General features: G+C 46.8%; 1 protein-coding gene across 2 annotated transcripts in view; it reads left to right on the forward strand.

Moving 5' to 3' along the window:
- Nucleotides 1-1,398: 1,398 nt before the first annotated feature.
- BPI (bactericidal permeability increasing protein) overlaps nt 1,399-12,223 on the forward strand; it is a 55,779-nt gene continuing 44,954 nt past the window's right edge. The window contains exon 1 of one of the 2 annotated variants that reach the window (XM_043884532.1): nt 1,399-1,515. The gene's annotated coding sequence lies outside the window, so the exon portion shown is untranslated. The remainder of the gene's footprint in view (nt 1,516-12,223) is intronic. The other variant, XM_043884531.1, reaches the window with a different exon arrangement.

Here is a 12,223-nt window from a genome sequence, read left to right on the forward strand (position 1 = left end):
GCCCTCACTCCATCTGAAGATACCTCAAGCTCGGAATCCAGAAATCTTCTCAACTGATTACCTTCAAAACTCAGAATCTTTTGCTTCCATAGCAATGCCTCTTACTAAATAACCTGATGCAAATACATGCACTGTGTAGGCCTAAGCTGGAGAGCTCACCTGCATTGTTCAGTTCAGTTCAGTCGCTCAGTTGTGTCTGATTCTTTGCAACCCCATGGACTGCAGCATGCCAGGCTTCCGTTTCCATCACCAACTCCCGGAGCTTGCTCTAACTCATGTCCATCGAGTTGGTGATGCCATCCAGTCAACTCATCTTCTATTGTCCCCTTCTCCTCCTGCCTTCAATCTTTCCCAGCATCAGAGTCTTTTCCAATGAGTTAGTTCTTCGCATCAGATGGCCAAAGTATTGGAGTTTCAGCTTCAGCATCAGTCCTTCCAATGAATACTCAGGACTGATTTCCTCAACTGAAATAAGACACCACCCTTTAACTAAAGCAACTTGTTGTCAGGATTAAGAAACCAATTCAATGAGATATGGAACAATCTACCAAATCAGGATAGTTTAAAACATATTTATACCAAATGGCTGAAGATGTTAAAATATTTCATGTGTGTGTGTGTGCTAAGTCTCTTCAGTCTTGTCTGACTCTTTGTGACCCTATGGACTATAGCCTGCCCAGCTCCTCTGTCCATGGGATTCTCCAGGCAAGAATACTGAAGCGGGTTACCACGCCCTCCTCCAGGGGATCTTCCTGACCCAGGGAATGAACCCCACATCTCTTATGTCTCTTGCATTGACAGGTGGGTTCTTTACCACTAGCACCACCTGGAAAGCTCAAAAATATTTCATAATACGACTCTAATCTTTGAAGGTATTGCTAGGGCTCCCAAATCACTGACTTGGTTTCATCATGAGGCACTTCAAGTGTGAGACAATGGCCACGAAGTGTGTTTCAGACTATTGCCTATACAATTATTGTAGGCTCTGCTACTATGATCCTACTTAGGTGTGCAGTTTCCGGGTTACAACATGACTTACCCCTAACTTCTAGCAACTGTCTACCCAGGCAATTAGTTGATTCACCTTTAAATCTGTTGCCTCCACATTACAGGGTGGATTGTAGTGTAAACCTTGACAGATGACTTTTCCTTTTGGAATCGAAGTGTTTGCCTTAAGCTTTGATTACCCAAGCACCCACTTTAAACAGATCTATCCTGAAGAAGCAATTAGGTGAAGAGTCAGGCCAGCTTTCCCTACTGAGGGGCCTTTGTTTTAGAGGTCTTGGTTGATTTCAATAAATGACCGTTTGGGCCACCTGTTTTTTCTCTTCCTGCACTTTAAATTCCAGCTGTTATATTTTAAATTTGCCAATAGAGAGAGAGCCCAGGACACCTAAAGCCCTCACACTCTACTCCAATAAAAGCAGAACCCCCAGCTCTCACATGCATTCTCTCTTCTTTCTACTTGCAACCTTGCTGTGTGGCCTCAAGTGTGCTGTGTACTTTCCAGGACTTGTAAGTAATAAACCTTCATTTTTTTTCAAAGTTTCCTAATGGTTACTGCTGAAGGGCATCTTGTAATCATAATAAGAACCACAAAGGCTGTTCCAACCACATTGCTTATTGATAGACTGAGATGAGCACAAAATGGGCGGAGTGTCTTTTCCTATGTTTATGGATCATTTCTGCTTTCTTTTTGAAATTTCTGTTTGTATTTTTGCTCATTTTCTATTGTGTTATTGTCTGTTTTATTGATTCAGAGGTGTTTGTTTACATATCTTAGTTGCTGCTCTTTGGTTAGTTATATGTGTTACAAATATAGACGGTTGTGACTTGTCTTTTCACTTTCTTCATGGGGCCTTTTGATGAATGGAAGTTCTCAGTTTTCATGTAGTCAAACTTATGTATTTCCTTTGTGGTTTAAACCTTTTGTATCTTGTTCTTAAAAGCTTTGGTTAAAGAACCTTTCCATAAAGATGCTCTTCTACATTTTATTCTAAACTTATAAGATTTACCACTTACATTTAAATTCTCAACTCACCTGGAATGGGTTTTTAATATATGACATGAGATAGAGAATGATTTTCATTTTCTTCCTTATGAATAGACAGCTATTCTGGCAGTTTATTGGAAAGACCAATATTTCCTTCTGCATTTGCAATGTAGGTTTTGTTATATACCAACTTTTCATACATGCATGAGGGAAAAAATATTAAGGAAAAAGTAGAATGAAATAAAGTGGCATGGAGGTCTCTGTCCAAGCAAGTCCATGTCTATGTATTTATCCTAAAGGAATAACTATAAATGCAAACACAAAAACAAAAACTTTTGGCTCAAGGATGTTGTTTATAAGATGTAAAAACAAAACAAAAAGTCTACTTATATATCCAACAAGAGGGGATTGTTTAAATAAATTATTGTACGTCCATACAAAGGAACACTGTAATCTAAGAAGATGTAGTAGGTTTTAATGTGGTGACATATGGTGGCTGAAAAAAAAAGGCACAACCTAAAAGTTGAGAATTATGTTTTATTCAGCAGATTTGCTGAGGACTTAAGCCTGGGAAGCAGTCTGTCAGACAGTTCTGAGGAACTGCTCTAAAGAGGTAATGGAGAAACCAGGATATACAGGAATTTTTGCAACAAAAACCAGGTAGTCTGAACATCAAAAAATTACTGTTAATTAAAGAAAATGAAACATTTCAAGTTAATGAATTTAGCAGTTTTGTGTTTTGTTGAAGTTTTTCATAGTGCTATCAGACAAACATAAATAAAACACAATTAGCTTTTCCCATGTTAAAAATAAATAATATTGCATACATTAGCAGGACCCAGAAATCCTACTCCCAGGTTCTTATCCAAGAGAAACAAAAACTTAATTTCACACAAAAGCCTGTATGTGAATGTTTATAGCAGATCTGCTCATAGTGACCAAAAACTACAAACAATGCAGATTACTTCATGTGGTGAATGACAAACTGTGGTATTTCCATACAGTAGAATATTACTTAGCAATTAAAAAGCACTACAGATGGATGGATATGCCTCAGTACTCTTGTGCCATAAAATAAGTGAGACTCAAAAGGCTATATACTGCATTTATATGACATTTGGGAAAAGGCAAATGTATAGAAAAATAAAATATCATGAGTTGCCAGTGGTGGGGGTGGTAGCAGGGGCTGATTACAAAAGAGAACAAAGAAACTTTGGGGTTGAAGGAAATGTGTATGTTGATTACCGCAGTGATTAGACTATGGGTTTATCAAAACTCAGAGATAAACACTAGAAAGTGTGACTGTGTGCAAAGTGTTCCTATATGCAAACTACACCTCAATAAAAAATGCAAAGTATAAAAGGTGTATAATACGTTTATAAATTAAAACAAGCCAACCATGTGAAAGCTAGAGAAAAATATGCTAAGAATATTTAATGACATGGATAAACATTCCCAATATTGCCAAATGAATATCCATGGCACACAACCGTGTAACAGACTTCATCTGCTTGTGTGTGTGTGTGTGTACATACATACACACATGCGTGCACACATGTACACACACACACACTGGTAGGAAGACCCACTGCTAGCTAAACACCAGAAATGGTGTCCCTATCTCTCTGAGTGGAGGGGTCGCAGCTGATCTTTATTTTCTTTCGTTCTTCTTTTAGTTGATTTTCCCACGATGACCACACTTTGTCCTGGCTCCTTGGAACCGCTGGAGTCCAGGGCTGGCTCTGGGAGCCTGGGAGGAGGCGTCCACTCCACAGCTGGGAAAACAGCAGCCCCCAGATGAACCCTGAGCCCTGTCCCGTCAATGTTTATTTTTCCTCCCTGAGTAGACAAAGCAGGAGCCTGTGCAACAGTGGGCAGGGGTGGGGGGATGTAGTAATTCAGACCCAGAAGCCCCCTTCAGTTGCCACAAGGCAGCCTGACCATCTCAGAGGCAGTGGCTAACACCTGTCGCCCCTTCCCCTTGACCTAGGCTCTAGTACATGAGGGGTATGGTCAAGAGGGTGTGCTCTGGTGCCCCCCACCCCAACTGATGTCCAATTAATCACTTATCAACTGTGTGTCCCTGTATCAGGGACTCAAGTCTCTCTGTCTCCGTGTCCTCCTCTGGTAACATGAGGATAAAGATGGAGGCTAGCTCATCAGGATGTTGTCTGTGTATATAAGCGTGCACACATGTGCAAACAGCTTTGAACAATGCCTGGCACCTAAGTCCTGGGGCAGATGATTAGCAGCATTGCTGTGAAAATCCCACTGACAGATGTATGAGCCTACTGGTTCCATCTCAGGGTCACTGTCCTGACACCCCCCAAATAATTTTTAAACAACTCAAGTTCTTCACTTGTGATTTAGAGCATTCTGAAAGGAATAAGCACCACCTCCTGAGATATTTCTTTATATATATATGTGTGTGTGTGTATATATATATATAAAATTTCATTTATTTATTTATTATTTTTGGCCGTGCCGGGTCTCCACTGCTGCTAGGGCTTTTCTCTAGTTGCAGTGAGCAGAGGCGACTCTCTAGTTGTAGTGCATGGGCTTCTCTTGCTTGGAGCACAGGCTCTAGGGTGTGGGGGCTTCAGTATTTGCAGCTCCCAGGCTCTAGAGCACAGGTTCAATAGCTAAGGCGCACAGGCTGAGTTGCTCCTCGGCATGTGGGATCTTCCTGGATCAGGGATGGAAGCCACGTCTCCTGCATTGGCAGGCAGATTCTTTACCACTGAGCCACCAGGGAAGCCTGAGATATTAATACTTCTCAATATTTTCCTCTCCTCAATTGTTCACATCCCTCACCACCATCACTATCAGCTTTTTGGAGGTCTCCCTTCTCCAAACTCCTTTAATTCAGCCAACAAGCACCTACTGTGTGCCAGAAGCCAACAGAGGTACCTGGGAGCAAAACAGATAAGAAATCTCTTTAACCATATGTAGATTAAGAGCCACCCCCCAGAGCTAGCCCTGCCCTAGAACCTCTATCATTTCCCTCTTTCTCCCCCACCCTCCCTTTTTCATCATTTTGCCATTCAGAACTCCCAAACCCCTGCTGCCCCCTCCTCAGAGAGTGGGGGACGGGAAGAAGCTGAGCCAGACTCTCCTTAGCGGGCAGGACTGGGCACCTCCAGTCATCAACAGCCATGTCCATTACAAATGGAGAGTTCCAGCTCCAGCCAGCACAGGAGGGGCTTAGCCACGGTGGCCCCATTTTGCAAAGGTCATCTCAATCCCAGTTGGATTGGCAGCAACTTCCGGGCAGAGCCCCACTGTTGTTCACTCCTCAGGGAAGGTACACCATTGGGCAAAATGTACAGTAGGCTCTTGGTGGCTAGTAGAGCCCCCGAAGACGCCCTCTGGACAGATCTCTCTTCAGGGGCCATGGATGGTCAGAATCCACTGATGTGCTGGGGCAGCGTGTGGAGCAGGGGTTTGCTGTGTGCTTCTAGAGATCAGCACCCCATACTGGCAGAGCACTTTACCCCTTTGGAAGACCCCCAACTGGCCAATCTCCCACCCATTTTGAGCTCCAGGGGAAAGGCAATGGGTACAGTGGGAGGGGGCCAGGGTTTGAACTTGTCCTCAGCTCCACCTCTTAGTAGCTCTGAAACCTTGGCAACCTTTCAGACTCTTACCCTCGGTGTCTCCTTCTGTAAAAATACAAATGTTAACCCCTTCCTGAGTGGACAGGATTCAGTGAAATGTAATACCTGGAAGCATTTTGTTAATGCTTGTTTGCTCTTTTCTCTGAGAAAAGAAACCTCCACTTTCAGACTATCAGACACCTGGGAACAGAACCTGGGACACTGACCCATGTGGTTCTTATCACTGGGGTCACTGCAGATCCACACATGCACGCTTGTGTACAACATGCACACACACATATCGATATTGTTCTAACCGGTGTTCCTAAAGGATTAAAGGAACAGCAACAGAAAGCAGCCGGGCTGATTGGAGCAGGAAAAGTAATGTACAGAAAAGATAAAAGTTTGTCTTATGCAATCACAGGAATCTCTATGCCTTAACTCTGAAGTCAGAGTGAATTAATCAATTAAAATTAATTGAGAGGCACACATAGTATTGGACTTCCCAGGTGGCACTGAAAGAATGAAAGTGAAAGTCGCTCAGTCATGTCTGACTCTTTGCGACCCCATGGACTCTACAGTCCACGGAATTCTCCAGGCCAGAATACTGGAGTGGGTAGCCTTTCCCTTCTCCAGGGGATCTTCCCAACCCAGGAATCGAACCCAGGTCTCCCACATTGCAGGTGGCTTCTTTACCAGCTGAGCCACAGGGGAAGCCCGGTAAAGAACCCGCTTGCCAATGCAAGAAACATAAGAGATGAGGGTTTGATCCCTGGGTCAGGAAGATCTCCTGGAGGAGGACATGGCAGCCCACTCCAGTATTCTTGCCTGGAGAAGCCCATGGACAGAGGAGCCTGGCGGGCTACAGTCCATAGGGTCACAAAGAGTCAGACACGGCTGAAGCGACTTAGCACACACACATAGTATTATGCTCTCACAGCGCTCCACAACTGCTAAGAGAATAACCTTTTCAAGTGACACCTCTGTTCAAAATCCTTTAATAGCTCCTGTCACCAAGGTTGTCCTGGCCTCAGGCTGTAGTGGGGGCGGGGTGGAGGATCTGAATTCTTTCAAAGGATCTAGGAATCCAAATAGTTCAGGAAGGCTTGTCTGGAAGCCAGCACACATTCCCCAGGAGGGTAAGAAATGCTCTCAACCCCACCTGCTTCCCTGCTCTCATCATCCTTCTCCCCTCCCCCTAGGAATCTGGAGTTGCTACTCCAATTGGCTGGATTCTAGAACGCTGCTCATGGATTCTTGTCTGATGGTGGGCAGGAGTCTCGGGGGCTAAAGGGTGCCCATTTTCAGTTCTTCTGCTCTGTGCTATGTGACCAGTAAGCCTAATCCAAGCTCACTCTGGTTTTCTTCCTCTCCCTCTCTCCACCCAAGCCAGCCATTGGGATTTCTCCCACACACAGTCAGCCAAAGACTGGGAAGGGATGTAGGAAGAGACCTGCCCCTCTGCCTCTGTGTTCCAGGCCAGCCTCAGCCACTGGCCACTGGCCCAACTGACAATGAATCACTACTGTGCTTCTGAGTGTGACAGTCTGAATTCAGCTCCCCAGGTGCAGAGGGGGCCAGGGGGCGGGGAACTGGTCGGGCAAGTTTTAGTCATTTAGAGGTCCCTTAGCCTAACTATCAAATATCATCCAAATGTGCCCCTTGTTATGCCCGATGTCCGAATCCCCGAGCGGGAAGAGAGAAGGCTTCCAAGACAATGCAACTCGCAAAAAAGGGAAGTTTATTACTGTCTCGAGCCAGGGCTTTCTGCCACAAACATCACAGTGGTGCAGGGTCAGAAAAGCCCTGGCTCAAGCTTGGTACACAAATTTATAAGATATGCAAAAGCGGTTAGTAGCTGGCTTAAGCGGATTGGTTACATGTTTGCAAAGTAATTCTATCGGTACAGACTTTCGCGGGCTTTTCAGCTCTCCCTTTGTTCTTACTGGGCGCATATTGATTGGCTGGCTCCAGGTTACCTGATGGGGGTAGGGAATCTTACCATTTCGGGGGAAGCTAAAACTTAGGTCCAGGCCGCCCGTCACGGTATTAACTCTGGCAGCCTCACATTCCCCCCTGTCTTCTTGTTCCTGTAGAGGAATCCTTCTCTTCATCCTGAGCTACCATCTGATATTGCTGCCTCAATACCATAATCTGAATGGTATTTAGACGTTCTTTAATAAATGACATTAGCCGGTTTAAAATACAAGGGCCAAATGTGAGTGTTAATAATAGCACTATAAGCGGGCCCAGGAGGGTGGAAACTAAGGTGGTCAGCCAGGGGGAGCGTTGAAACCAAGACTCAAACCATCCCTGCTGGGCCTCCCGTTCCCTCTTTCGTTGCGCCAGCCCTTCTCTTACTTTTGCCATAGATTCTCTTACCACTCCTGTATGGTCTGCATAGAAACAACATTCTTCTCCCAGAGCCGCGCAGACCCCACCCTGTTGGAGAAAAATCAAGTCCAATCCTCTCCTATTCTGCAAGACCACCTCAGACAAGGAAGTCAGAGACTTCTCTAAGTGGCTGATTGATTCTTCTATGCGAGTTATATCTTCATCTATGGCGGCTCGTAGGGAAGAAAACCCTTGGCCTTGCAGAGATAGTGAAGCTATTCCTGTCCCTGCTCCTGCCAGCCCAAGACTGAACAAGGCTGCCATGGTGATCGCACTGATTGGCTCTCTCTTTTGTCTTGGCAATTCTCGGTCCCAATGTGAGTACATAACCTCTTCAGAGTGGTATAAGATTTTTGGCATTACAGCAACCAGAACACAGAATTCTTGACTCTGGTTAAAAACCTTCACATTTAAACATGGGGTTAGCCCAGTATGTGAACAAATCCACCAGCCCCCAACCTCTGGCACAATCCAATTTTTGCCATATAAGCGTAGGTTACTAATAGTCCGGGCACAGAGGGAAGTTTTATCACGTGGCACTGTGCCCAAACAGAGTCCCTGTCCCCAAACTTCATTCATTGTGAGGCCAACCTTGCGTTCTTCCCATCGGCATGGGGGTGGGTTCTGGCCTGAAGATAAGTAGTAAGAGACATTGAGGCCTATGGCCTCATAGAAGGGGGGGTGAAGATTATAACAAAGCCAACAGGACTGGGTTGCATTAGGGTTGGTATGGTTTAAGACCGTAAAGGCTGCATTCACTAAGGCCCATAGGGGGTCCTGAATTGCTGAGCTAATGGTAACAGCCAGAGGGCCAGGGGTTTCTGTCAGTTTGCCTCTGAGGCTAGGGGTAGAGGAGATGTTAAATGTTCCTGGCAAGCTTGGTCTGAAGGGGGTTGGCTTGGGGGTCGCCTTGTGCCCCTGTAATGCTTTGACCAGATTGGGACCTAAACTATGTACCTGCACCGGCTCAATAACCTGTTTAATGATTAAAAGCTCGCCTGGGTAGGGGCCGGGCCAATTTACGTGGAGCTGAAAACCCCAAGTCAGTCCTGAGGTCCAGCGGTTTTCTTTCTTCGCCCGTTCCTGGTTAAATCGTACTCGTACCTGAGGCCCCTGGTGTCTACGGTCCTTGAAGGTGAAGCTAACTAGATCTCTGTTTCCGACATCCCACCTCTGGGGTCCATCACAAGAGGTCACACAACTCCAGCTCCTGCAATAATAGCTTTCTATGCCACCACAGGTTTTCCAGTTATTTTTTATATAGCCCGGGCAAGCCCAAAACCCCAACCTATGGTTTTTTATCCCATCCCTATAGTACTTATCATGGAGACCGTCCTGCTTTGCGAAGAGGCTTGAGAGGTCGAAGTTCAGGTCCGGCCACCAGGTGTTTGGAGGGTGGATTCCTGAGGTCTCATTGAGCAGCTCATGAGTTTGCCCGTCGTTGAGTTTCCATGTGATCTTAGCAGGTTGATGGGGGTTATGACTGGTCGCTCCTGGGTCGATGAGAGCTGCCATCAGCAGGAGAATTAGGAGGTCTCCCAGCGGACAAGTTTCAGTTTCAAAGGATTTGACGGGTGAGGACTCGCCTTCCATTCTGCTCGCGCTTTTTCCTGTTCTTCCGATGTGGCTTGCCGCACGTGATTGCAATGAACCCAGGGTCCAATCCCGTCGACCTTGACAGCGGTAGGAGTGGTAAGGAGAACAACATAAGGGCCTTTCCATCTAGGTTCTAATACTTTAGATTGGTGTCGTTTTACCCAAACCCAATCACCTGGGCCAATATTATGTGAGGGGAGGGCCCTCTTGTTTTGGCCCTCATGTATCTCTCGAATCAATTTCCAAACATGGTTATGCACCTTACTTAATGCTATCAGAGTTTGCTGGAATTGTCCCAAAGTAGGGGGTGGCAGATATTTTCCTTTGAAAATAGGATACACAGGAGGGGGTCTTCCATACAGAATCTCAAAAGGAGTAAGATTCAGCTTATAAGGGGTGTTACGTGCCCGAAAGAGTGCAAAGGGGAGGAGGGTCACCCAGTCCCCGCCAGTCTCTATTGCCAACTTTGTCAAAGTTTCTTTTAGGGTCCGATTCATTCTCTCAACCTGTCCTGAGCTCTGGGGATTATATTCGCAATGTAACTTCCATTTCGTCCCCAGAGCTTGGGCCAGCCCTTGTACAATCTGGCTCACAAAGGCAGGTCCATTATCAGAGCCCATAGTCACTGGCAGCCCATACCTAGGCACTATCTCCTCTAAGATCTTTTTAGCAACCACTATTGCTGTCTCTCCCTTAGTGGGGAAAGCTTCCACCCACCCCGAGAAAGTATCTACCAGTACCAACAGATAGCGGTACCCATACTTGCCTGGCCTTACCTCGGTGAAATCTATCTCCCAATGTTGCCCTGGCTTTTCCCCTCGGTACCTCGTTCCCGAGTGCTGCTTCTTCTCTGCCCTCATCAGCTGGCACGCTTTGCAGGCTTGAATTATCTCTCGTACAGTTACATTTTGACGAGGGAACCTCAGGCAGGCCATCTGGAGAAGTGTTAGGGTCTTTTTTTCTCCCAAGTGTGTAGTTGTGTGCAGGTGTTCACACAGGTGACGACCCAGGGAGGCAGGCAAGATCAGGTTGTTGTTTTGGTCTCGGTACCATCCATCTTGGTCATCTTTCTGGAGGGTGGTATCCTTGTTGATCCAGGCGAGATCGGGGAGGGAATATTCGGGAACTGGTGGCAAGGTCCCCATACCAGGGGGTGGAAGTCCCACGGCTAATATGGGGGCGGCATAGTCCCGGCTAGCCGCTTCTCGAGCGGCCGCATCAGCAGCACGATTGCCCAGCGCCTTAGGGTCTTCTCCCTTCTGGTGACCGGGGACATGTACTATAGCTACTGCCCGGGGTAGTTGGACAGCTTCCAAGAGCCTGCGAATCTCAGGCAGATTTTTGACCTCTTTTCCCTCAGCTGTCCGAAATCCCCTTTCTTGGTATATGGGACCTTGAATATGGGCAGTGCTGAAAGCATATCGGCTGTCAGTAAAAATGGTGACTCTCTTCCCTTTGGCTTGCTCCAGAGCCTGTATCAGGGCAATCAATTCTGCTTTTTGTGCAGAAGTGTTTGGGGGTAGTGTCTCAGCCCATATCGTCTGCCCTGAATCATCAACTATGGCTGCTCCCGCCTTCCTTTGCCCATCTTTTACATAACTGCTCCCATCGGTGAACCATACTAGCTCACTGTTGCTTAGGGGTACATCAGTTAAGTCTTTTCGTGCCGCCAGGGCCTCAGCCAGTATCTCACTGCAATCATGGAGAGGGCTGTCCTTCTCTGGGTTGGGTAGGAGCGTGGCCGGATTTAGGAAGCAAGGGGTCTGAAAACGCACCCGTGGGGCATCGAGCAGCAAGGCCTGGTAGTGTGTCAAGCGGGCATTGGAGATCCACTTACCCGGCGGCTGCTTTAAAACCCCTTCCACGGCGTGGGGGGTGTAAACCGAGAGTTGCTGTCCATACGTCAACTTGTCAGCGTCGCGGACGAGGAGGGCTGTAGCTGCAATGATGCGAAGGCAAGGGGGCCACCCAGCGGCCACCGGGTCTAATCGCTTCGAAAGGTATGCTACCGGCCGCTTCCATGGTCCCCATTGTTGAGTCAAGACCCCCTTTCCTATTCCTTGCTTTTCATCTATAAACAGCTGGAATGGCTTATTTGGGTTAGGCAGGGCAAGGGCTGGGGCTTCTAGTAAGGCCCGTCTGAGTGTCTGGAAAGCCTGTTTCATTGGCTCAGTCCAAGTCCACTTTGGGGTCTCTTTACTTCCCTCATATAAGGGCCGGGCCTTCTCAGCAAACCCCATAATCCACAGTCTGCAATATCCAACAGTCCCCAGAAACTCTCTCACCTGGCGGGGGTTTTTGGGCTCTGGTATCTGCAATATTGTTTCTTTCATGGCCTGGGTTAGCCACCTTTGCCCCTGCCTGATCTTATACCCCAAATAGGTGACCTCTTGCCGGGCTATTTGTGCCTTCTTTGCGCTAGCGCGATACCCCAAGATGCCTAGGGTCTGTAATAGGTCCCCAGTGGCACGGCTGCAAGCTTCCTCTGTGGTTCCAGCCAACATAAGGTCATCTACATATTGTAGCAGAATGACCTCTGGGTGGCAAGCCCGATATTCGTAGAGGTCCTCACTCAGAGCCTCATTAAACAAGGTAGGGGAGTTCTTGAACCCCTGTGGGAGGCGGGTCCAAGTTAATTGTACTA

This window comes from Cervus elaphus, chromosome 23 (assembly GCF_910594005.1).
Source record: "Cervus elaphus chromosome 23, mCerEla1.1, whole genome shotgun sequence".
Taxonomy (NCBI): Eukaryota; Metazoa; Chordata; class Mammalia; order Artiodactyla; family Cervidae; genus Cervus; species Cervus elaphus.